Here is a 26,225-nt window from a genome sequence, read left to right as displayed (position 1 = left end):
CAGTTTTTGGAGAAAAAATCACTCACTGCAGTGATACTAGGTTTTGTTTCCAATTTTTGATGTGTTCCCATAACTGTGACACCAAAATTTTAGCATAATTCTCTTGTATGAATAGAATTAGGAAGGATAATACAAATAGTTTAGATCTATTAGTGTTTTCATGTTTTCATTTCATGCATATGGTTTTATTGTTTCAAAGAAGATAATACAAAGAACAGTAGGTTGAGTTTCATCTTGAATCTTGTCTCCTATCTCAGTGAGCTTCAATGTTTTATGATATTTGAACAAAGAGCCTAGATCATAGTTGCAGTCCCTTAAGGTTGTATGTTGTCTTATTGTTGCTTGTAACTCAAGGGGTTATGTAAATGCTTTAGTGAATCAGCAGGGTTGTAGGTTTCTTAAGAAGGATATCATGTAAGAATGAGGTTTGGATTGAGCACAGATGTTTATTTACAAGGTAAATAGATAGATTGTATATCTGAATATATGCATAAGTATCAAATATCCATATGTATGCATTGATTCATGGATTTGCACAATGGGTTAGGCACTAGTTAGCTACAGGATCATTAAAGTCTTATCGCTACATATTAGGGGTTTGCTGAATTCAACATTATAAATCAAATGTTCTTTCCCTTTCATGTTGAAGAATCTAAATGTTTAACCCTCACTTAGCTTATGAGATTCATAGCTTTGCATTTAATTACTATAGATCTGTGTCATTTCATGAGTCATTAGGAGAAATAAGGGTAAAACCTGCTTAATAGATTCAGGGATATGTTTTTGCATTGGTATGATATCATTTGAATCTGAGGTCTACCCACCTAGGCATAGCTGAGCTTGAAGTAGAAGAAGGAGTTATGCCTTATAGTTGGCCCAAGACTGCAGTCAAGTGTATCCATCATTGGAAGTTGCTAGCCTTAGATGCATCTGTCTAGTTTCTTGGTCATTTTCAAAACTGTTAAATTAGGAGCCAACACATCTAAGGGATAGAGGTTTTAGGGAGAAAAATTTAGAACTAGAGCAAAAGAATTGTGGAAATTATTGGAGGGTTTGGATTTAAATGCATTCACAGACTGTCTTAGATTTTAGCTATTATTTTTAGGTATGGTTTGAAAATCCATTGTAGAATTTTATAGAAAGATCTGTCTACTTCGTTCTTCTTGGGTGCTTGCATAATGCTTATAAATTTATTGTATTGATTTTGAATAAATAATTATGTTGTGTATTTTGAAAAGGAAAACTTATTAATCAATAAAACTTGGCTGTGGAAAATAGTAGGAAAAAAACTAGAAAATTATTATGATTGTATAATTTAAAAATCCTTTCTAAGAAAAATATAGAAAATTGGAAGAGAAATAATGAATCGAACAACTAGGGTTTCAACTTTAAATTTTTCATTATAATTACGTGATTATCATAATTTTTTAAAATAAAGATAAATATTCTTCTTGTATCTAAAATAATTTAATTGCAAAATTTACTGAAAAAAACAAAATATTGATTGAAAGGAAAGAATGTTGTAACTAAACTTATGCATCCATGTGAAACCAAATATACTAAAGATAAAAAAATTAAGTATATTATGGGTGCATGACTTGAGAGATCAAAGACATTCGAAAATACTAATTACATGTTTATTTTAATTTTATAAAAAATATAATATAATTTTTAGATTTATTTAAGAATTTTTATTATTAATTATTAATTTCAAAAATATTTTATATTTTAAAAATTAAATAAATAACTACTACTTATTTTCTTATAAGTGATTTTTTAATATCAACTACTTTTAAAACTCTTAGTGGGATATAATTTAATATATATTGTAAGAATTTGCCTAAGGGAAAAATTCACCCAAGAACCAAGAACTCATACACAAGCACAACTGTAGACCAAAAATGGAGAGAGTGTGATCAGAATAACAATGTAATTGTTATTCAATAACATGATGCTTAGAGTACACTAGGAGTGTCTGAATATAAAGGCTACAAGAGAGCTTCTAGAATGCATAGAAGTTGGCATCATGATGTGTCATACAACCAAGCACATGTCCACCAGATATGGATTATCCTCCATTAAGCATGGAAGTAAGTGCGGTGATGAGAGGATAAGCCTAGAAGGGTGGAGCACGTAAAATAGTGTTGTAGACACCATGTGCTCAAATAAAGGTGCATACTCTTGTGTTGTCAACATGACAATTCACAAGGTTGCACAAACTCCTAAGTGTCTCATAAATAAAAATAATAAAATAATGCAATATAATTAAATAATGCATTAACCTAAGTAAACTTAAGTAAGTGTAAATAGTAAAGTACTTATTTACACCAACACCCCCCCTTAAGTGCAACTTAGGGGAATGCCTTTAAGCTTACGAACTAGGATGAAGATGCATAATGGGTCTCGGCTACTAGGCCATGTTAGGTACCCATGTACATAATGAAAATGCAATCTCCCATAAAGCAGGGAAAGAGGGAAAACCTCATGGGAAAAACCCTCCCCCAAAAAGAGAGATAGAAGAGGATGCATCGATGAATGGAGTAATCAAGGCCCCCCCATTATGAAATACATCCAGTATATACAAAAGAGAATGAGAGAAGGAAGAGAGATAGAAGAGGCTCCCCCCTCAAAAGAAGAATGCCAACAGGTGAAAGCTACTCTGATGAAGAAGCTGGTCCAAGAATGCAGAATGGTGTTCCTCCCCTTAGGAAGAAACAATGCCAAGGTATAGTCCTGAAGATGTGTGGTGGCCTGGAAACCTGCTCAAGTATCCCTGTGCTAATATTCAAGTTCACCCCTTCCAATTGTGTTGAAAAGAATGAATACAATTTGTCAAGGATGTCTGTTGAACCTGTTCCATTGAACCATCTGTCTCCTCAACTGACAAAGAGGCCTCCACTAATTGCTGTTCATAAGGATCCACAATCACATCAACCTCGAAAGATTGATCATGTAGAGAATGGACATGAGGGTCATAGTGAGCCCTTGCAACAACTGTAGAAGTATCATCATCAATGAGAAGACGTGTGTCCTCAAGTCTGTCTCCCAAGTCAAATGAAGCTGGAGCTGGAAGACAAGATGTACCATGTAGTGTTGGACCTTTCACTATGGCAATATAAGCACGTGGACTAGACTGATCTGACCTCTCACTGCAACTATCAACAGAACCCCACATATCTGAATTTGTTGAAGCTCTATCGCTGGTGTCACTATCAGTTTCCACTATGTATGAAGTGCGGAGAGGATTAGAGGATAAGTGGGGAGAACTTTCCTCAAAGTGAACATCCTTCTCCACAAAGATCTCATGTGTCTCTGGATCCATCAGTCTGTAAGCCTTCAGATTGTCTTCATAACCAATAAAGGTACAAGGCCTACGTGTTGGTGCCTTGCAACTCCTGGAAGATAGGTTTTCCCATGCTAGACAACCAAAGAATCTAAGGTGACTCACAATTGGTTTTCTGCTGCACCATGCCTCAAAAGGAGTCTTGCCATCTAAGGCTAGATGAGGAGACCTATTAAGTATGTGAGTAGCACTACTAATGGCTTCAACTTCTAATGTAGGATCAAGAGACTTGGCCTTTATCATGCAACTTGCCATGGTCTTAAGAGTCCTAATCCTCATGGCTACAACATCTGTCTTGTGCGGATTGAATGTTGGTGAGTTCTAAAGCTCAATCCCCTCAATTTTGCAAAAGTTCTTAAGTCTCCTGTCAACATATTTGTTCTCATTGTCCACTCTTAGTAATTTGATGGCTTTCCTTGACTTGTGTTCAACATGAGTCTTGAAGTCTTGAAGTTTATGAACTACTTCATTCTTGTGATGAAGGAAGAAGACCCAAGTGAACCTTTAAAAGTCACCAACAAATGCGAGTATGTAGCGGCCTTGGCTAACTGAAGTCACTGCAAATGGTCATGCTAATACCATGTGAACAAGTTGAAGAACAACTGGAGCTTGAGAAGACTTCCCTTTATCATACATCTCCTTGAGATTCATATCAACTAAACAAGATGAACACTCCCCCTTAGAAAAGCTGATATTAGGTAGACCTTTAACCATGTGTTTGGAGCAAAGTTGCTGAAGAGAGCGGAAGTCAAGGTGACCAAACTGCTCATGCCATAATTGCATGTTTGAATGTGAGTGAGTTAACAAGGCTTGAGAAAAACTCTTAGGCACAAAATGGGAGAAGGAATAAAGCCTCCTATCATCATTGACTTTCCCAACTGCTACCAATGAATCATATTGGGACTTTGCACCATCACTGAATTGGGAAGGAACTCAACCTTATGAACATCTCCAAGGTGAGTGATTTGGTAAACTAATAGGAGATTAGAGCTTAGATTTGGAACATAGAGAACGTCTTTGAATTCCCCATCTTGCATTTCAACATGTCCTTTTTCTTCAACTTCCATTTTAGCATCATCTCCCATGAAGATGTGTGGTACCTTTGACTGCTTCAATGAAGAAAAGTCTTGCCTTGAAGAACCCATGTGGTAAGAGGCACTTGAGTCAAGTATCCATTGCAAAGAAGAACTTGTGTTGGCCATAAGTGCTTGACCTTTACCCTTTGAAGAGTTAGGAGTAGAATCCTTGGAAGTACCTGACACTTGAATCTTATTCTTCTTGAGTAGATTTTCTAACTCATCGATTCTTTTTGTTTTGCAATGATGCTCGTCATGATTTGGCTTTTTTCAGTATGCACAAAAGATTTTTTCCTTCTTTTCATTACTTCCTTTCTTGATTGAAGAAGAACCACCTTGTTGAGAGGAGTCTTGTTGTGTCTCAGATTGTGTCTTTTGCTTCCACTGCTTCTTCTTGTTGTTGCTTTTTCCCCCTTGACTTGATTTTTGAGCATCACTAGCCACCAAGGCTTTGGTCTTAGATGAATTGAGAAGTCCAAAATCCACCAAGTGAGATTGTTCAACAATCAACATATCTGCAAATCCATCAAAGGAAGGTTTCTGGTAAGAAGATCCCATGGTTAACTTGTGAGTATTAAAACTCGAAACAAAGTTGTCGTACTCAGAAGGTAGCTTCTTCAGGATGTGATGTATCAACCTATCATCCTTCATGGGATTTCCACAATCATTTAGAAGTGCCCTATACTCATTGAATTTGATGATATAATCCTGAATTGTGTCATAATTCTTAGGATCCAAGAGAAGTAGATCATCCTCAATTTGAAATCCCTTTTCTTCATCCACTTTACCATACAGTTGTTCAAGTTTATCCCAAGCTTCCTTGGATTCTGAACAATTTTTAATGTGAAAGAGAAGATCCCCATGTACACAACTCCTGATAACACCTAAAGCTTGTCGGTCATGAATTGTCTAATCAATGAGTTCTTTAGCATTAGTAGGTTTGGTAATTGTACCATCTACATATAAACTATATCCTTTTTCCATTACTCTACTCCATGCAATATCTTTCCATGTAGAATAGTTGTGTGAAGTTAGAGGAGGACATTTAAAACCCATGATGCAGAAATGAAAGAGCACAAAGTAGAGACACAAAAACACTGTACACACCCCCCTTTTTCACTCAATCAAAAGACCCCCGCAAAAAAAGATGTTGTTGGCACTTTATAAGTAGTGCATTTACAATGGGCCACTTGTCAAAATGAACAAAGTGGACTTTCTAATTTTGTTTTTACAACTGCCTTATGAGGCTGAAATCTGTCACTTAACCATTGTAGCTTAGATTTACAACAAGTCTGAAAATAATCAAAGCTTTACAATGCCAAAGAAGGCTTAATTCTGAAAGTGAGAAATTTGTCCACACAACCCTAGAATATGACTTTAGATTTGGAAAATAGACAAAAATATGCACTTTCAAAAAAAATAGAACCTGAAAAGGTGACCAGATGTGCCCATACGGAGCTTGTAAAGTTGCAAAAGGTAGGATTATGTAGGTACAGTTGCCAAAAAATGAAAATTTTGCAAAATCTGTGCACCAAAACTAGAAAACAACACCACTACTAGAAAATTCAAGAAATTCTTCCTGATTTCAAAAAAAATTGCACCTGAATCAGAGTCTAGATGTGCAAGTTACGAGCTTGCAAAGTCAGGTTGCCAAACTGAAAAGAAATCTGGAGAGGGGTCTAGAGGAGAAACTGTGAAGTTAAATTTGACGGTCAAATGGCCATCATAGCAGTTGAAAAGTGGTTTGTGATGATGTCCAAATGGGCGTTAATTTTAAGATCATGAGATGATGACATCAATAAAAACTTGTCCCACTGATGACATCAGCGTGATGTCATTTGTACAAATGATGACATCAGTAGTACAAAAAATACACGTGTCCTCTGACCTATCGTATGGATTTGTTGACTATACAGACTGAGTTGGATGGTGACTGTATAGAAAATCCGACAGGGTAGGCTGACGTGGATGTCGCGTCAGATGCTGAAAAGGCAAATTGCAGTCTATTGACTGGGATGCTACTGGTAGAGTTGACGGACCATGTGTACTGGTGTTTCGCTACATGGTGGAATGATGGTAGCAGATGGCCTCTGACGAAAGGTTATGGCAGTGGTTACCAGTGATTAACTCTGGCGAGGGACTTATTAGTCCCACATCTACTCTGGGCTTGGCTTTTATGCTTTTTAAAACCGATAGGCCGCGCTGAGCATACAAAGAGTTGCTTGGCTGAGAAATTTGCACTGGAAAATGTTCGTAGAGCTGTCAGTGTTTGTCAGCTACCAGTTATTTAGAGCTGCCTTTTCGCTGTGAATGTCGGGGCCGGTAGGAATATGGCCGCCGATGAAAATATAATTAGGGCCGCAAAATAAATATATTAATGCAAGTGGAGTTACAAATTAATAAATATATAATTTTGATTTAATTATATTTTAAGAGAAGTTATAGTGGAGTTCACTATAATATCATCTAGTTATGAATATTTAATATTATGAGAGAAATTGTATATAACATAATTAAAATTGAATTTTCAAATTTGAGTTATCTTTGGTTGCAATATAAATTAAAGGAAAAGTAAATATTAATATTGGCCTTAGATTCATGGAATGGACATCCTCCTTTAAATTCACTTTCAAACATTCAAAATGTTATCTTAGTTACAGAAGTAGAATGGGGTAACCTTGTTATTCATTTTATGGAAGCCATTTGCATATTTTCAAGGAAAGTTATTAGGAAAGATCTAGATCAACTCCCCTTAGATTCTTAATGCAAAAGACAACTTCAATCTATCTTTTCAGATAGATAGGCTTTTGTATCAAAGGCTGAAGACTGATTAAAGTGGATTCTAGCTAAAAATGGAAATTACTCAATCAAGGAAGGATATAAACTTCTCCAACAAATTGAATTGGCAAAGAGACCCTCTCGAGCTTTCAAGTTCTGTTGGAATAAAGTAGTGCTACCCAAGGCTGGGTGTTTTGCATGGCTTTCTATCAAGCATAGAATTCTAACAAGTGACAGATTGGTTAGGTTAGGTATTACTTCTCCTTTTAGATGTGTTTTATGTGATGAGGAGGATGAGTCAATTGACCATTTGTTTGCCAACTATAAATTTGCATACCAATGATGGATGTTTATACTAAACAAATTAAACTAATTTACTCCATTACAAAATAACATATGGGATATCTTTCACGCATGGCCAGTCCCTTATCCCAATGTCCTTTTTGTAGGGATCTAGAAATGTACTCCTGCATTAGTAATCTGGGCTATCTAGTGGGAAAGAAATAAGAGGATTTTTAGAAAAGAATCTTCACCAATAGAGAAAGTACTTCAAATCATTGAAAATTTGATTTCTAAAATTACGGATGCAAGTGTCAACAGATGTAGATTTAATCTAGTTATTACTCCTTGGGATGGAAGTATCATTCGGGAATGGAAATCAATTTTTATTCCATTTGGAACTGGCCCTTCCAAGTTGCAAACTCCTAAAGATAGATCTATAGTCAAATGGAAACCCCCTTCATCTAGCTTTGTCAAATTCAACTTTGATGGAGCATCTAGAGGCAACTCTTGCCTAGGAGCTTGCATTAGAAACTACTTTAGTAAAGTCCTTGCAATTACAATGGCTCCCCTCCCTATAGGAACTAACAATATGGCTAAGCCTCAATCATTGTTGTTAGGACTAATCCTTGCAAAGAAAGGGAATTTCCATCAAGTGCATATTGAAGGTGATTCTCAAGTTATAATCTTTGCATGTATTAAGAGAAATTTATCTTCCTGGAAGCTCAATTATGTGCTACAACAAATTTGGAACATTATTGATCAATTTCAGGAGGTCAGAGTTTCACACACATATAGGGAAGGTAAAACTTGGTAGATTATCTCTATAACTTAGGGTGTAATGGGATTATAACTTGTACGCTAAAACCTTCTATATTTATGGAGTAGTACAAAGACTTGTAGAAAATAATGGCCACTAACCTATAGTAGAAAAATTCATCATTTATGCCATGCTTTTTCTAGTGCTACATATGTGTCGAGTAATCATAAGTGTCGAGTCACAGTTGGTACTGAGTATTTAGTAGCAGAATTCATCGTTTATGCTGAGCTTTTTCCAGTGTCGAGTTACTTTAGGTGCCGAGTGCGCTTCATGTGTCTAGTGCTACATATGTGCCAAGTCTTGCTAGGAGTTGAATGAACTTCATATGCTAAGTAATTCATAAGTGTCAAGTCACAGATTGGCACTAAGTGGATCTCATGAACAAAGCAACTTATAAGTGCCAATTCATAAGTGTCGAGTCACAGTTGGCACCAAGTGGACCTCATGTACCAAGTAAGTGCCAAGTCATAGCTGATGCTGAGTATTAAGCCTCATATGCTAAGTAAGCCTATATGTGCCAAGCTACTGAGTCATAGATAATGCCAAGTAAAATACTTCATATTCTGAGCTAGCCAATTTGTGTCAAGCATACCAATATATGCCGAGTTGTTAAGTCATAGATGACACTGAGTAAAATGCTTTACAGTAAATACTAAACCAGAATGCATATATATGCCGAGTTATTTTTGTAGCCAAGTCAAAAAGGTACCAAGTTGCCTCAGGTGTCAAGCATGCTTTTTCGAGCTAGTATTTTGAGGTCGATTCAGATGGTGAGTTACTTCAATTGTTAAATGCCAAGTGTGCCTTGTGATGTTGTTCAGCATATGTGTTGAATGGATTGTGGATCTTTTTGTGTTGAGTTATATTTGATGTCGATAGATGCTGAGTTGTATGTGCTGAGTAAGAGGTAGTGAACATTATGACATCATTTGATGGTCACTACACATTATACAGATTGGGTATTGAACATTTATGGATGGTTTGATAAATCAAACTCACATGTGTGAGTTTATGGTAAAATATCATCAAATCACACTAAATCTTCTATTCTGATCAGAAGTTTGTTGGATGACATCATTTGAGTGGTACTTTCAAATGAAAAAAAATAAATTCAACACATACAAAAGTAGATCAATTTGTTCATTCTTCAATTTTGTACACGCCAGATTTGTACTTTTTCCTTTTTAATTTGCAAATGTCTTTGATTTACCCTATTTATTGCATGAATGATTGAAGGTACTACACTCCTTGTGTGTGGTGTGCATATGTTGAGGAATTAATATAAATATGCATAATGGATTTGAATCCACATCTTCTTCTATTCAATTTGTTGTATCTGTCATCCAAATTGCTTGCAAAATGTCGTCTCCTCAAGAGGCATGTGTAAGATGTGATTAATGTCATCAGTTCCATCATAGCATCTTGCCAAAGAATTTTAGAATCAAACTTCATCTGGCCTTGGAGGAAGATGTGTTTCATCACCCTCTTGAGGATGTCATTATGGATAGTATGTTCATCATGCATTCTTAGAATACTCAACGTGCAATTCAAACCATAATTGGGGAGGACCTTTTTTCTGCATCAGTAAGGAATGTTTTATTTCCTTCTACCTTGGCCTCCATTTTTTTGTCCAGTTCCATGGATCTTCTTCAATCTCCATTGAGATTGGAAATAATTGCCATTAAGGTTGTTTGGCCAGAATACTGGGCTAATAATAAATTGAAATGTGCAATGCAAAATTATGATTTGTAGTTTGGTAATGCTCTGTTTGGTGGAATATTCTTGAGAACCATACTCATGAAGAGCCATGAAGCCATGTTGACCTTTGAAGTGATGCATAAAACTTTTGAAAAGCACAATACTCAGCTCCTTACTAGGACTCTGTAACTCATAACACATGCCTTGGGGTACCAATTGATAGAGGAGGTAAAGAAAGCTACCTTGTCCCTGATTAACATTTTGGGGATCCCAATTGCTGATACTTGTGAAAAGGCTACACAAGAGAGGACACCTTAGGCTACCCCAATACACTTAGTGAACCTAGTACCTAGTCTTTCTTAGCTTTTAAAGATCCTGGTCATGATCACCATGTCTCTACTGATCCTACTCGGCATCTATAACCAGATGCCATCAACTCAAGCATTTGGGGTTTGCTATCACCCACTGGTTTTCTTGTTGGCCCTTCAAATGTTGCTTTTGAGGGCCTGATTTTGGGGTGGGATGTTGCTCCCTTATCTTGCCCAAATCTTGGATGGGATTTTCAGTATTGGGTGCCACCAGTAAGGATATGGATGAAAGGTAGCAGAGCATTATTCTCTTGTGCCTTTTTAGGTTTTTTTCTCCACACTTTAGGTTTTTCTTGCAAATTGTCAAAAATCTTGTTTTGACTAAATTTGAGGTCCCCATGCCTGTTGTGTGAAGAAAGTGAAAATGTACAATTCAAGTTTTGATGGTTAATTGATATAGTCAATTTTGTAAATATCAATGTTACCCAATTGTAAATATTGCTACTATGCTGGGTTTTCTTTTTGGTTCTTTCCTAGTTGAGCTCTTGAACCAATTTTCATTTTATATATATAAATATCTAGTGGCTTGTCCACTTTTGCCAAAAAAATAAAATTATTGGCCTTAAATAAAATCAAATTCATATTTTAGAAATGAAATTGATATTAATATTTAATCTTATAATTTATTTTATTAATTAAATCATTTATGATTTATGAAATATTTGAGGAACACAAATCTACAAAACCCAAAGAATACCTACATGTAAGAACTTGAGATAAAGAGAAGACAAGGGTTTGGCTCTGAAAAGAAAATATTATTAGATTGGAGGATGAATGAAATTTACAATTGATCAATCCTTATAGAAGGAGATCGTAAAACCTAAATAGGGAAACCCTAAGAGGTAAATGATATTTAATAATTACTATTTAATTATTAAACAAAAATGTATATGCATAAAGTGAAATCTTAAGAAGGGAGTAAAGGTAATTTAATAAATGAAATTACATTAACCCTTTACTCTAACAATTTTAGATTATTTAAATTAATAATATGATAAAATGGAATGATATTTTATATGCACAAAGAGATTTGATATTTAAATACTTGTTGATTTAAATAAGTATGTTAGCATAACAATTTACATTAACATGTATATTCTTACTTTATTTCTAAACACATCCTTGTGACCCAAACCAAACAAGAGAAATTGATGGAATTAAATCATATGGTTAAGAACTATGTATTTTCTTATATTCTATTTATAGTCTTGTGATGTTTATTTTCGTGATGGTTTTCTTTGTGGGTTGTTTAGTTGGGCAAGTTAGGATGTGCACCAGAGGCATTTTTGGGATTAATTTTATAATTATTTGATTGGATGTCATGATCTATTTTATTATTCAAATTGAGATTTATTTTATGAGATATCTTTTGATGAGCCTTTATGAGAACTTGGGTTTTGAGAACCAATGTTATTTTTGGCTTTCTTATTAAGGAATTAAACTTGATCATTAAATTACTTTTGTGGTATGAGACACAATTGTAGTTTGTGATTGGTGCAAGGGCACCTAGGTGGGCTAAGGAAGACCTAGGGCTCCATTTGGTATTTTTTCTTGTAGTGGTCCTAGCCACACCACTAAGTGAATAAATGGACTCGTGTAGTCCTAATAAGGTAAGGTAATAGGTTTAACAATCCCAAATAGGTCAAGTTGCTTCTAGTTGCTCACTAGGCCAAACTAGGTGTTTTGAGGCCTAAAAGGTTAGATTGGTTAAGTAGAGGTTTTAAGGCCATATTTAGGTGTTTTAGGTCCTATTTGGTTGTTTTAGGTCCTATTTGGAAATTACACAAGCTTTCATTCCTTTTGGAGGAAGTTTTAGGGTCTAACTCAACAAGAAGTAAAAGTTGCTCAATTGTTGTCAATATTGTCAATGACAACATTAACAAATTTTCTTGCATTTTGCACAACTTTTACAAGAAGAGGTGATAACTATTTGAAAAAATTAGGAGAACTCATGGTAAGCCTATATGAGGTCATTCTCAGCCTTTTCAAGGGGTTGGTGAAGTTGGTTATTGCATTGTACAAATTGTGCATCAAGTTTCTTCAACAGTTTTATGCTTTTGGAGTTGATTTGGCATGTAGATGGATTAGATTTGGGACTTTCTTTTTGTAGGTATTAGAGTAGCTTGGTTTAATATTTTGTACAGTTTTAGTTTTTCATTTTTTAAGGTTTTGAGTGTTGGAAATAATTGTTTTGTTCCCTACCAATTTGTTGTTCTGAAATAGGTTGTTTGCACAAATGGAGTCATAGGGCCACTTCCCACCATAGTACCTATACAGTATTTTGGGATTTTGAAAATTAATCCATGTAAATTGTGTACAATTGAGATGGGTCCCTCAAATGCTAAGGAGATATTATTGTAATGATGCCCTAGGCAAGTCCTAGTAACTTGGTTAGGGATCACAGAGTAGAGCAAGTGGATTTGGAGAGGTTGGACATTGCTAATAGTTCAACTAGAGCCTGGAGTATGCTAGAAAGTGTTATGGAGTAACCCCAATACAAATGGGAAGCCTTGGTGGAAGTCTTAAGGAGGGACAAATACTGTTTCCATTAGACAAAATGCCAAACCCTTATTTTAAGGCTAGAATTGTGCCCATACAATATAGATAAGTTGGGAACCCTATAACCCCAAAATCCTTAAGGTCTCTAAAAAGGGTATTTCTAATGATGATTTTTTGGACCCATTGTTAAGAAATTTTGTAAGATAATTTGGTTTTACTACATTTGGAGGGCTAATTCTTGTAGCCCTATTTCAAGCATTTGAATGCATTTTTGCATAGTAGTTGGAGCTTGATTAGGGTTTAATGATTGATTCTGATTGAGGACCTTGAAGGGAGTCCAAATATATTCCTAGATGACTATGAATCCATTTGGGAAGTCTAATGAACATTTGGAGTTACTTGTGTTGATAGAGAGTTAACAAGCAAGTTTGTTCTAGTTGGTTGATGTACACCAATTGAATAGTTTAAGAACTATTGAATGTAGTCTTAAGGAGAATAAGGTGAGTAGAAGACCTATTTGGTCAAGTGTATAACCTAAGGAGACCCTAAAATATCTTGGGGAAGAAGCAACATTGGTTGTCACATTAGTAATTTTTGGGAAGGTAGTCTAAGTGCATGTTGATGGGTGGGACTTGCAATGGGGGCTAGAGCCCAAAGTGGCTGGCAGGATAATTCATTGTAAGTTATGTAATAAGTGATAATATGATAATTAATATTTGGGAAACACATTAAAATGATAAGTTAGAGATATTGCTTTGTACATGCCTTGAATGCTCATATAGTCTGAGGATGGGAATGTGATGATACCTAGTGAGAGGTATGGCTGTTGTTCATCATCCTCATGAGAGGATATCATCATTACAAGTCTTGTTAGTATAAAAAGGAAAATCAAAATCAACAACATTATTTTCAATGTTTTCCTCCTAATCTAAAGTATCAAAATATATTTCACTACAATCACTAGCATTAGAAAATATTGAGACAGTAGAAAACTTCCCCTCAAACACATCTCCTACATCTATGAAGTTGTCATGTGCATATACACTTGAGGTGTTACTATATGCACCTCCAAAGTTTGACAAAGATTTTTCAGATTCTATATCTTTGTCTACATCAAATATTGGGGAAGTGGCTTGACTATATGAAGAAAAACTATGAGGGAGAATATGTATATCCTTAGAAGTACTTACATATTTCTCAAACTCACAAGCCAATAAATCTGAAATCTCATTAGGGCTCAAGAAGACTTCCTCACAAATCTTCTCCTGGCTATGATTATTTTTTGGATGATATGAAGAACTTACAATGGAAACAACATTAGTAAAACAATCTAAAATATTAGAATAATTATAATACTCATTTTCATCATAACAATCAACAACTCTACTGCTATTACAAAATTCCTCAAAATCATATTCACTGTCAGAAGACTCATTTTCAATTTCATATCTGTCTTCATTATGCTGGTTGCAATCTTATGATTCATTAAAAGTTGAATCCATCTCTTCACACTTGGAAGATAGATTATCATTATTGAAGGATTCATTACATTCATGATTAACTTGACTTTCAACAGTTGTATTATCATCATTAGGAGAGACGCTATGAAAAATATCATTATCACTTTGCATCTCCCTAATGAATCTCTCAGCTTGTAAAAGCTCTTGTAATATTATAGGTACTAGCCAATTGACTAAACTAGGCACTATAATATCTAGGAAAACACTTGGTAGGGAAGATTCCTCTAGTCTAGAATGCAAAGACATCATTTTGATTACTAAGTTAAACTTTACATAAACTTGTTGAATATTTAGATCCTAAAGACTTCCCATTTTCCCCTTGACTATACTGACAACCATATTGTGGATTTTCTTATTCAACATAACAATATTACTAAGCACAGTTTTGAAACTATCAATAAATTGTAGACTAACCCCAGACCTAATGTCTGAATCCATTTTAAAATAAAAACTTCACCTCTTTCTCTAGTGCTAAAAATCAATAATAGAGGTACTAATTTTAAACATTAAACTTTCATGAAAATGGAACTCATGAAAAGTAGACTACCTTCAGTGCTAATGCAAACTTTCCTCTACTGATTCTGGCATTGGTGCTGACATGAACTTCCTTAGACCATATATGAAACCACTGTAGAGCGACCACCTTCTTTAAAAGGAAAAATAAATCATAGCTATGATTTACCTTGAGCACTCAAATTTTTATATCAGTAGAAGCAACAACCTTGAATCTTAATCAAGAAACACTTATTTTCCAAGAAGCTATCAAGAGCTTGAAATCTGCCCATACAACTAAAAGTCCTTCAACTTTTAAACATGAAATTCATTAGGATATACTGGTATAGAGGGAGAGTTCCCACTCATAAATATGAGAAATAAAACAAGATTTGTTACTTGACAAAATTTGAACCAGATTTTTAATGGTAGGAGAAAACACACATCATCAAACAAGTCTTATAGATTTATAATCTTGAAATACAAAGAACAAACCATTTTGTTCATTCTTGACTTTGAACACTACATCACTTTGAAACCACTTCCAAGCTAAATTGACTAATGATGGAAACACTAGTGACAATACAATCTTTCTTCAACCTTCAGAGCTACTGTAGTCCTAGATAAAACATCACTAGGAGGCATGAAACTTCAACATGACCTTGCTTCTAATAACAAACTTTACACATGCTTTTATTGTAATTGTATTGAATCGCCTTCATATTGCAATACTCCCCAACAGAGTCACCATTTTGTTGGTGAATTGAATGGGAAAAACCGTTCCAAAAAATAGGATTGAAATATATAAGTTTACAATAGAGATTCTTGTCCTTTTAATAGTGAATTACTTCATAGATCCCCATCAAAGTTGCCATTTTGTTTGCTCCTGATTTAATAGTTTTGAAAATAACCAAGAAACCAGACCAATACATCTAAGATTAGAAAATTCCTATGATGGATGAACTTGACTGCAGTCTTGGGCCAACTATAAGGTTAATTCCTTCTTCTTCTTCATGCTCTGTTAGACCTAGGCAGGTGGACCTCAAGTTCTTTATATGGTACTAGTGTGAAGGCATACTACTGAATCTAGAAAATAGATAAAACCACTTAATCTTCTATCTTTATGCAAGCATTCATGGGTGAAATAGCTAATAAAAGAGCACATGAACCTAATAAGCCAAGTGAGGGAAAACTCTTTTAGCTCTTAAACATAATGGTAAAGATATTCAATTAAAGTTTGGATCAAATTTTGGATCTTAGCATAACCCAGGTATGCAACAACAAAGAACATGTAACCTTCAAGCTGACCAATCCCTTATTAATTGGGCATCAACTAAACCTTCACATATAGATGGATACCTAAAGTATACTCATATATTCAGACATCTGATATATCTATTTGACTTGCAAAGAGACATCGATCTATTGGAAATAATTGTTAATTATGTATTGTCTTTGATGTTACGCAAATGTCATATCAGTCATCAGACAGAGTCTACCAAGCTCAGATGGTTAGCAAAGCAAAGGTAAGTTAGCTTTTACCGAGCTCACTCGGTAAGCAAATAAAAATTAGATTTTATCGAGCTCACTTGGTAAACAAAGGAAGGTTAGTATTTACTGAGTTAACTCAGTCTCCAAAGGAAGTTGCAAGGTTTGCAGTGTTTACCGAGCTTCTTTTGGTTAACATGGGGAAACCATTTTGAAGCAGTGGTCACCAAGCTGGGTTGGGCAGCAAAGAATTTTATGATTCCAAAGAATTAAGTTTAATTGTTTTGTGCAGCTGACTAATTTATTATTTTCCAGTTGTTGTAAACGTGTAATTGAGCCGACTTGACAATCTATAAGGTATATATGAAAGGTCAAGTTGTGAATTCAATAGAGGGAGAAGCATTTGGATGCATAAAAGTGCGAGTATATAAGCAATTACATGAGCGAATGTTGAGGAAGAACTTATCATCTCTATGAAGCTACAGAGTTGCATTCGATCAGTAAGGATTTAATGAAGCAGAATAGAGATTTGTATTTAGCAAAGATAAGTTGCATATATCTCAGATCATTTCACTATTGCTTTCTAATAATTGTAATAGTGATTCAAAATCTCTTAACAGAGTTGATTTGACAACAATTTTGTAAATCCTCTAACAAGGTGACAATTTAGTTGAATTGTTTTAAAGACCTCTCACAAGGCCACTTCTAACGAGGTGATCAAATCTTTTAACAGGGTCACACCTAACAATGTGTTTTGTAACCTTTAACAGGGTTGGCTCCTAACAGGGCTCACTTCAGAAGAGTGAAAATTGGTAACTAGTTACTTGGTGGTTTTTCCCAAATTGGATTTCCACGTTAAATCTAGTGTCTCTTGTGTTCATGTTATTTATTTATGCATGCATGTTAATCACTTTAAATGCTTAATAAAGTTAACGGAACATCTATCAAGTTTCAGCATCTATTTGTGTGGTTACCGAGTGTCATCAACAGTTATAAGACATCTAAGGGTCTGTAGAAATATTTTTGTGGTAACTGATTCACCCCTCCCCTCTCAATTACTCCATCTCTATTTCCAACAATTGGTATTAGAGATTTTGGTGCTTGCAGGATAAGATTTCAAGGATCTAAGCCAAAGATCAGGATGTCTTACAAAAGGGAAATCCCAATACTTAACAGAAATAACTTCTCAGCATGGCAAGGACTGATGAGACTTCACCTAGCATCTATTGGTGATACAGGATTAAAGTACCTTGATGAAAAGTATGCAGAACCAACCGGTACACTATCTATCAATGATATTGCTGAAAAGAAGACTCATAACATTATGATGATAGATATAGCATCTGCTCTGAGTTATGAAGAATTTGATGATATCAAGGACTGCAAAACTACCTTTGAAATGTGGGAAAAGTTGAAAGAGATATATGGAGGAGATGATAATGTTAGAAGAGCCAAAGCAGAAAGTTTGAGAGGACAATTTGATCAAATGAGGATGAGAGAGGATGAAAACATTGCAAAATATGTTGAAAGAGTTAAAGTATGTGTTAGTGCAATCAAAGCTTCTGGTGGATATATCAGTGAAGAGACAGTTATAAGAAAAGTTCTCAGAACTCTCCTTCCCATTTATGCAATCAGAGTCTCTGCAATTCAGGAAAGAAGATGTGAAGCAAATCATAAGATAAATCTAGAGGCTATAGTTGGAAGATTGACTGCATTTGAACTGGACAACTTTGATAACTATATTCTAGCTTCCAAAAACATTGAATCAGCATTTGAAGCCAAACTTTCACTCAAGGAGAAAGGAAAAATGAAACCTCAGTCAGAAAGTGAAGATGAATCAAACCAAAGTTCAGACAGTGATCTTGAAGTAATTGAACCCCTTCTAGCAAGGAAATATTCTAGAGGCAGAGGAAAATACAAAGGTAAAGTACCCCTAATCTATTTTTCATGTGAAGAAGTTGGTCATATTGCTACTAGATGTCCAAACAAGCAGAATAAAGATGAAAATGATCAAAAATGGAATGGCAAGAAAGATTTCAAATCATTCAAGGAAAAAGGTTAGAAAACATGTTTTATGGCTAAAGATTCTAATGACTCTGATAATGAAGAAGAAGATGATAGTGTCTATATTGCTATGAAAGATGAATCTGATAGTGATGAAGAAATGACACTCATTTCTCATATGAGAAAAAATGATACATGGATCATAGATAGTGGTTGCTCTCATCACATGACTGGCGACAAAACTAAGTTTGAATACTTTGAAGACTATGATGGTGGTAGTGTAAGATTTGGTAACAATGAACCTTGTTGTATAAAAGGAAGAGGAAGAATCCCTCTAACCAAAGAACTTATATGTGATAATGCCTATTGGGTAGAAGGACTAAATCATAATCTGTTAAGTGTGGCATAGCTACTTAATAATGGAATCAAAGTAGAATTCATGCATGGTAAAACAAGACTGTTGGATGGGAAAGGAAAACTGATTGGATCAGGTACTCAAACTAAAGGTAACTTGTTCTATCTTGAACTAGGTAAATGTTCATGTTTCATTGCTCAAGTTGAAGAAAGTTGGTTATGGCATTAAAGGTTGTGTCATGTAAACTTTGATAATCTGGTAAAGATAAGCAAGTTCAGAAAAGTAAAAGGCATTCCCAACATAAAGAAACTTGAAGTCGGTCTATGCAAAAATTGTCAAATTGGAAAGATGGGAAAGACTAGTTTTAAAAGTAAAAACTATCAGTTTGAAGACATATTAGAAATTGTGCATACTGATTTATGTGGACCTATTGGAATTGAAAGCTATACTGGAGAAAATTTCTTCATTCTTTTTGTTGATGATTACTCATGAATGATGACAGTCATGTATCTAAGAAATAAATCAGAAGCATTTGAAAAGTTCAAATGGTATTTGGCCAGAGTAGAAAAGGAAACAAGAAAAAGATTAAAATCCTTGAGGTCAGACAAAGGTGGAGAATTCATTTCATAAGAATTCAATAACTTTTTCATTGAAAGAGGAATCAAAAGACAGGTATCAGCACGTGGAACACCCCAATAGAATGGAATAGCTGAAAGAAGAAACAGATCCATCATGGATTGTGCAAGAACATTAATGATTGAAAAGAGCATTGCTATCAAATACTAGAAGGAAGCAATCAACACTGCAGTCTATACCTTGAATTGAGTACAGCTGAAGAAAGACTCATTCAAAACCTCCTATGAGTTATGGTATGGCTATAAACCTAATGTAAGTTATCTTAAAGTATTTGGAAGTAAATGTTATATTTAGAAAGAATCTAGAAAAGGCAAATTTGATGTAAAAAGTGATGAAGGTATATTCCTTGGATACTCATGCACAAGTAAGGCATATAGATGTTTAAACTTGTCTACTCACAAAGTCATAGAAAGTGCACATGTGAAAGTTGACAAGTTTGTAGAACGGACTAAAGAAGAAAGCAAAAGGGAACTAGAAGATTATAAAAGGTTTGTCTTCAGTGAACCTGATACAGTACCAGTTACATCAGAGAATCAAGAAACTTCTACTCCTGAGTCATTTGTAACCGAGTTACAGGAAGTTCAAATTGAACCACAGCAAATCGAGTTAAACTCAGTATCTACCGAGCAAGTATTTATCGAGAAAATATCTACCGAGCCAGAACAGAAAGAGCCTGAAGTTGAAATTCAAAAGGAGAATAATGAAATCCATTCAAAAGGAAAGGAACCTATATTAGCCATGTATGTCAGAAGACATCATTTAGTAGATCAGATCATTGGAGATAACTCTGAAGGAACCATGACAAGGAATAAGCTGAAAGGTACTTGTTTACTTGCTGATTTTGAACCTAAAAATGTTAAAGATGCATTGAAAAATGATAGTTGGATTGAGGCTATGAATGAAGAAATAGAGAAAATAGAGAAAAACAAGACGTGGACTCTTGTACCCATACCTAAAGACAAAAATGTAATTGAAACTAAGTGGATATTCAAAAACAAGTTGGATGAAGATGGTAAGGTATGAAGAAACAAAGCTAGACTAGTATGCAAAGGATATGCTCAAGAAGAAGGAATAGACTATGGAGAAACTTTTGCTCATGTTGCAAGATTGGAAGGAGTCAGAACCTTACTAGCATATGCTACTCACAAGGGTTTCAAAGTTTATTAGATGGATGTCAAATCAGCATTCCTCAATGGTATACTAGATGAAGAGGTTTACATTGAACAACCTGAAGGTTTTGTTAATCCAGATAAGAAGAACATGGTCTGAAAATTACACAAGGCATTGTACGGTCTAAAACAAGCCCCTAGAGCATGGTATGAAAGATTTCATAACTATCTTATTCAGATTGGTTTTCAAAGAACTAATGATAACAGTAGCTTGTATATTAAGGAAGGACCAGATTATAAGATTCTCTTGGCAGAAATATTTGTAGATGATATTGTTTTCACAGGGAATGATGATCTGTGCAAAGAATTCTCAGAACAAATGAACAAGGAATTTGAAATGTCCATGTTTGGTGACATAAAATTCTTTGTTGGTCTTCAAAATCAACAAAATAAAAATGGTATCTACATTACTCAATCAAAGTACATCAAAGAGATATTGAAAAAGTTTGGAATGGAAGATTGTAAACCAGTTGGGACTCCTATGTGTATCGGATTAAAACTTACCAAGGAAGATGAATCAAAGGAATTAGATCAAATATTGTATAGATCTATGATTGGAAAGTTGCAGTATGTAGTTCATACAAGGCCAGATATTGCTCTTGCAATTGGTATTGTAGCAAGATTTTTAGCAAAACCAAGAGAAACCCACTTTATGGCAATCAAAAGAATAATGAGATATTTAAAAGGAACTAAAGAGTATGGTTTATGGTATAAGTTTGGAGGAAATTTGGATTTGAAAGTATTTATTGATGTTGATTGGGCAGGAAACCTTGATGATAGAAAAAGTACAAGTGGAGGTGCATTATTTCTTGGAAAAAGGTTGGTTTCTTGGACAAGAAAAAATCAAAATTGTACATCTCAATCAACATCAGAGGCAGAGTATGTTGCTGCAGCAGTAAACTGCTCTAACATTGTTTGGTTAAACAATTGTTGGAAGGCATGAAGATGGAAATCAAAGAACCTGTTGTTATGTTCTGTGAAAATACAAGTGCAATCAACATATCTAAAAATGCAGTGATGCATTCCAAAACCAAGCACATTGCAATAAAATATCATTTTGTCAGAGAGTTGGTGCAAGATAAGGAGATTAGATTGGAATATATTCATACAAAGGACCAAATTGCTGACATATTCACAAAACCATTACCTAAGGATGCATTCTTGTATCTAAGAGGTAAGTTAGGACTCACTGCCCTATCCAAAGTTTACTAAAATAAAGTTCTAGTGATGCATCAACTCATACTAGATTGAAGATTTATCAGTTGATGCAACATAACCAGGAAACATTGCATATGAATCAGTACTAAAGGTACACTAAAATTCATTTGAGTTTGAATTGTCTTTGGCATGTGTTTTCAAAGAGTGAGAGTTTATTACTATCATATCTCTCTAAAATTTGTTCAAAACAGAAGGAGATTACTGTAAGAGGAAGATTTTTCTATCTTAGAGGGAGAATTGTTATATTGACATGTTGTGTTGCCATATTGACATGTTGTGTTGCCATATAAGTAAAAGACTTGTTTTCAAATTTCATTTCTGCTATGACATGTTGTGTTGCCATCAATGCCAAAGAGGGAGATTGTTGGATACAATTGTTAATTGTGTATTGTCTTTGATGTTACACAAATGTCATATCAGTCATCAGACAGAGTCTACCGAGCTTAGATGGTTAGCAAAGCAAAGGTAAGTTAACTTTTACTGAGCTCACTCAGTAAGTGAAGAAAAATTAGCTTTTACCAAGCTCACTCGATAAACAAAGGAAGGTTAGTATTTACTGAGTTAACTTGATCTTCGAAGGAAGTTGCAAGGTTTGCAGTGTTTATCGAGCTTCACTTGGTTAACATGGAGAAACCATTTTGGAGCAGTGGTCACCAAGCTGGATCGGGTAGCAAAGCATTTTATGATTCCAAAGAATTAAGTTTAATTTTTTTGTGCAGCCAACTGATTTATATTTTTCTAGTTGTTGTAAACTTGTAATTGAGCTGACTTGACAATCTGTAAGGTATATATGAAAGATCAAGTTGTGAATTCAATAGAGGGATAAGCGTGTGGATGCATAAAAGTGCGAATATATAAGCAATTACATGAACGAATGTTGAGGAAGAACTTATCATCTCTACAAAGCTATAGAGTTGCATTCGATTAGTAAGGATTTAATGAAGTAGAACAGAGATCTGTATTCAGCAAAGATAAGTTGCATATATCTCAAATCATTTCATTGTTGCTTTCTAATAATTGTAACAGTAATTCAAAATCTCTTAACAGAGTTGGTTTGACAACCATTTTGTAAATCCTCTAACAAGGTGACAATTCAGTTGAATTGTTTTAAAGACCTCTCACAAGGCCACTTCTAACAAGGTGATCAAATACTCTAATAGGGTCACACCTAACAGTGTGTTTTGTAACCTTTAATAGGGTTGGCTCCTAATAGGGCTCACTTCAGAAGAGTGAAAACTGGTAACTAGTTACTTGGTGGTTTTTCCCAAATTGGGTTTCCACGTTAAATTTGGTGTCTCTTGTGTTCATGTTATTTATTTATGCATGCATGTTAATCACTTTAAATGCTTAATAAAGTTAACATAACATCTATCAAGTTTCAGGATCTATTTTTGTGGTTATCGAGTGTCATCAACAGTTATAAGACATCTAAGGGTCTATAGAAATATTTTTGTGGTAACTGATTCACCCCTCCCCTCTCAGTTCCTCCATCTCTATTTCCAACACGATCTTCATAACAACTCTCATACTTATGATGAAATCTTTGTGGTGTAACCTACAACCCTATCAATGTAAACAAACATTTACATGGATCTTTGTTCCAATAGAAAATTCACTCTGACATACAACCTTAAGGGATTGCAATGAGTTCAAGCTCTTCATTCTCAAACACAAACCATTATAGATAATAGAAGAAGGAGATGAGAATCAGAATGAAACTAAGAAGGTTAAACTCTTACATTAATTTCCTTGAAGCTAATACACCATCTATATGTTAACATTCAAAAAATAAAAAATGAATGATTGTATAAAATGAAATGCTTCAAAATAAATACAACATGATTTTCATAATAGAGGAACACTGAGAAAATGATATCACAACAATGAGAAAAATCTTAGAAAATTGGAATTAGACTAGTCTCACAAGTCTCAAAAAATCTCCAAAGAATTGTAACAATATATAGAAGAGAAGATATTTCTGGGTCTATAATATTAAATTGACATGTGACCCACTTAAATAATCTTCAATTTGTAGTTGTTGAAACTGATCTTCTTTCAACTGCCTACAATTAAAACCATCAATGATGCCAAAATATCTAATATATCCCCTTTTAATAATCTACAAAATATCTCATGGAGAAAATATCAGGAATTCATCACAAACTCTACTAAAGCATCAAATTTGATATTAACATGTCACTTCTACTTTTTGCCATGAAAATCAGCTTGTGCTATTGAAAAAAAACACTTGATTACTTCCCACTACCTTTAAAATAATCAATTCATCCTTATAACTGATGATGAAACCATATATGATGAAAATCTAATTATATTTGTTCTCATTTCAAATTGGAAATAAAAGTCTACAATTTTCACTCAAAAGCCCCTGGAAACACAAAACCTCTTGTAGCTACTTTTGGTTAATACCTGCACAAAATTTGATAGAAAAATGAAAAATTCACTTCTTCCTAGTTCCATTGTTATATTATATTACACATTTCAAATAAAAATCATTCCCCTAAGATCAATTTGAAATTTATAGCTCCCAGATCATGAACAGAGCATAAAATAAAAAATAAAACTATATTGTCGAAACTATATAATATTATTCAATTTATAATCCTTTCAACATATGTGCATTGAATATCTTTGAAGTTTTAATTTTTATTCATTTTTCACTCTCCCTGAATGCTACATTCGATTCTCCATTGGTCAATTATCTGGCAGGCCCCATTTTTATATTATTGAAATATTTCAATTTTTACTCTATAACATCTTTTTTTATAAATTTTTCTTTTATGATCCAATGACAAGCAACCCTTCATAGTATCGAAGACCTCAATATTACCATTTCTAACCTTAAAAAATTCATAAGATCAGAGGCCCATTTATCCTTTTGCACGATCCTATGAAACCATTGTATGATTGAACAACTTTAGTCTTTGACCCTCGATCCTATGACAAAGCCCATGTCTCCATTCACACAACAAAGTCATAGCATCGTATACCTCCATGCCTACACTTGGAGATCTCATGACTAGCCCCATTTTCATAACATCGTAAACATTTGAGAGTCCTTCTACGATCCCACAAAATTTGTAGGATCGTAAGCCTTTGAGTTTGAGATATCAATCCCTTGATCTCATCGTAACATCAGAAACCACAATCTTTATCTCATGGCATCCTATCTAATCATAGCATTAGAGGCCATTGGAATTTGGCTTCTAACCACATGAAAAGATCATAACATCACTCAAGCATAACATTAGAGGTCCTTCCCTATCCTTTTGCTGAACCCATGATGAGCCTCTAGAATGTTTCATGTGTCGATTGGTGAGTGGCCCCATGGCATCCCCAACTCTACTAGATTTTCAAATTTTTGGGCCAAAATTTTGATTTCCTAGGAGGTTGCCATATTGCTACTAATGAGACCATCCCATTTTCTAGTGGCAAAATGGAGACCATCGGAATCCTTCACTTTCTTGGTGACACTCTTAACTTTTCTGGTGAACTTTCATTTCTGACCACGTCATCACCACCTCTACACTCACTCATCACCACATTAGCTTCACCTAGCTGGTTTTTTTGTCACCATTGTTATCTGGTGTACATCTTCACTTGGTGATATAGAACCTACCGTAGGATCATCCACGTGGCATCATTTGATCACCTAGTCATTGAGCTTGCCACATCATTGATGATTTCAACATCTTCATTCAAAAAAAAATTGCAAACTCCATGCCATTTGGTTGTAAGGTGGGGCACTTTTCATCATAATGCGGCTTTAGAAAATTCCCAAGTCTTTTGGACATTATGCACATTTAGTGAGTTTCTATTTAAACACTAAAAACCTCAACCCACAACCAATGTGGGATTAAGTATTTTAATGTAAAACCCCTACATTTTTCTTCATGTTTGTAGGTTTTTCTTCTATCTATTATAGGTTCCCTCTCCTTTTATAGCTATGGATGTCTCTAATTTTTTCCTTGGAGATATGCTTTCTTTCTTGTGTGGGTGCTTGGCCTTGGACTTAGATGCTCAAAATGGGAAAGCAATTTTGAGGACTAACATAGGCTCTATCTAGGGATGCATGCCCCTTGCGGGCATGGCAAGAAATTAGATCTTTGGAGGAAGCAGACCATCAAAAATTTTCAGAAACAACTAAAAGCATGAAACCTACTCTAGCTATACAAGATGGTGACCCCAGGCCACCAAACTTCTTCAAATTTTTTACCTCTATCATACGCCTAATTCTCATTAACATCTTCCTAAGGTAAACTAAAACTTTCATTATCCTTTGTTTTACCCAACACATCAATACTTTCAATCACTTCATTAGGCAAAACAAAACTGTCATCATCACTTTCATAGTGCATATAAAAACTATACATATTTTCTTTATCTTTCTCACTATCAAAAAAAGAATCAACTTGATCATAAAAACTGATATCAAACTAAAATTAATCATCACTAATTGACTCA

The sequence above is a fragment of the Cupressus sempervirens genome, chromosome 7, assembly GCF_028749045.1.
Source record: "Cupressus sempervirens isolate cs-2001-9-10 chromosome 7, ASM2874904v1, whole genome shotgun sequence".
Lineage (NCBI taxonomy): Eukaryota > Viridiplantae > Streptophyta > Pinopsida > Cupressales > Cupressaceae > Cupressus > Cupressus sempervirens.
This window is presented reverse-complemented; position numbering follows the sequence as displayed.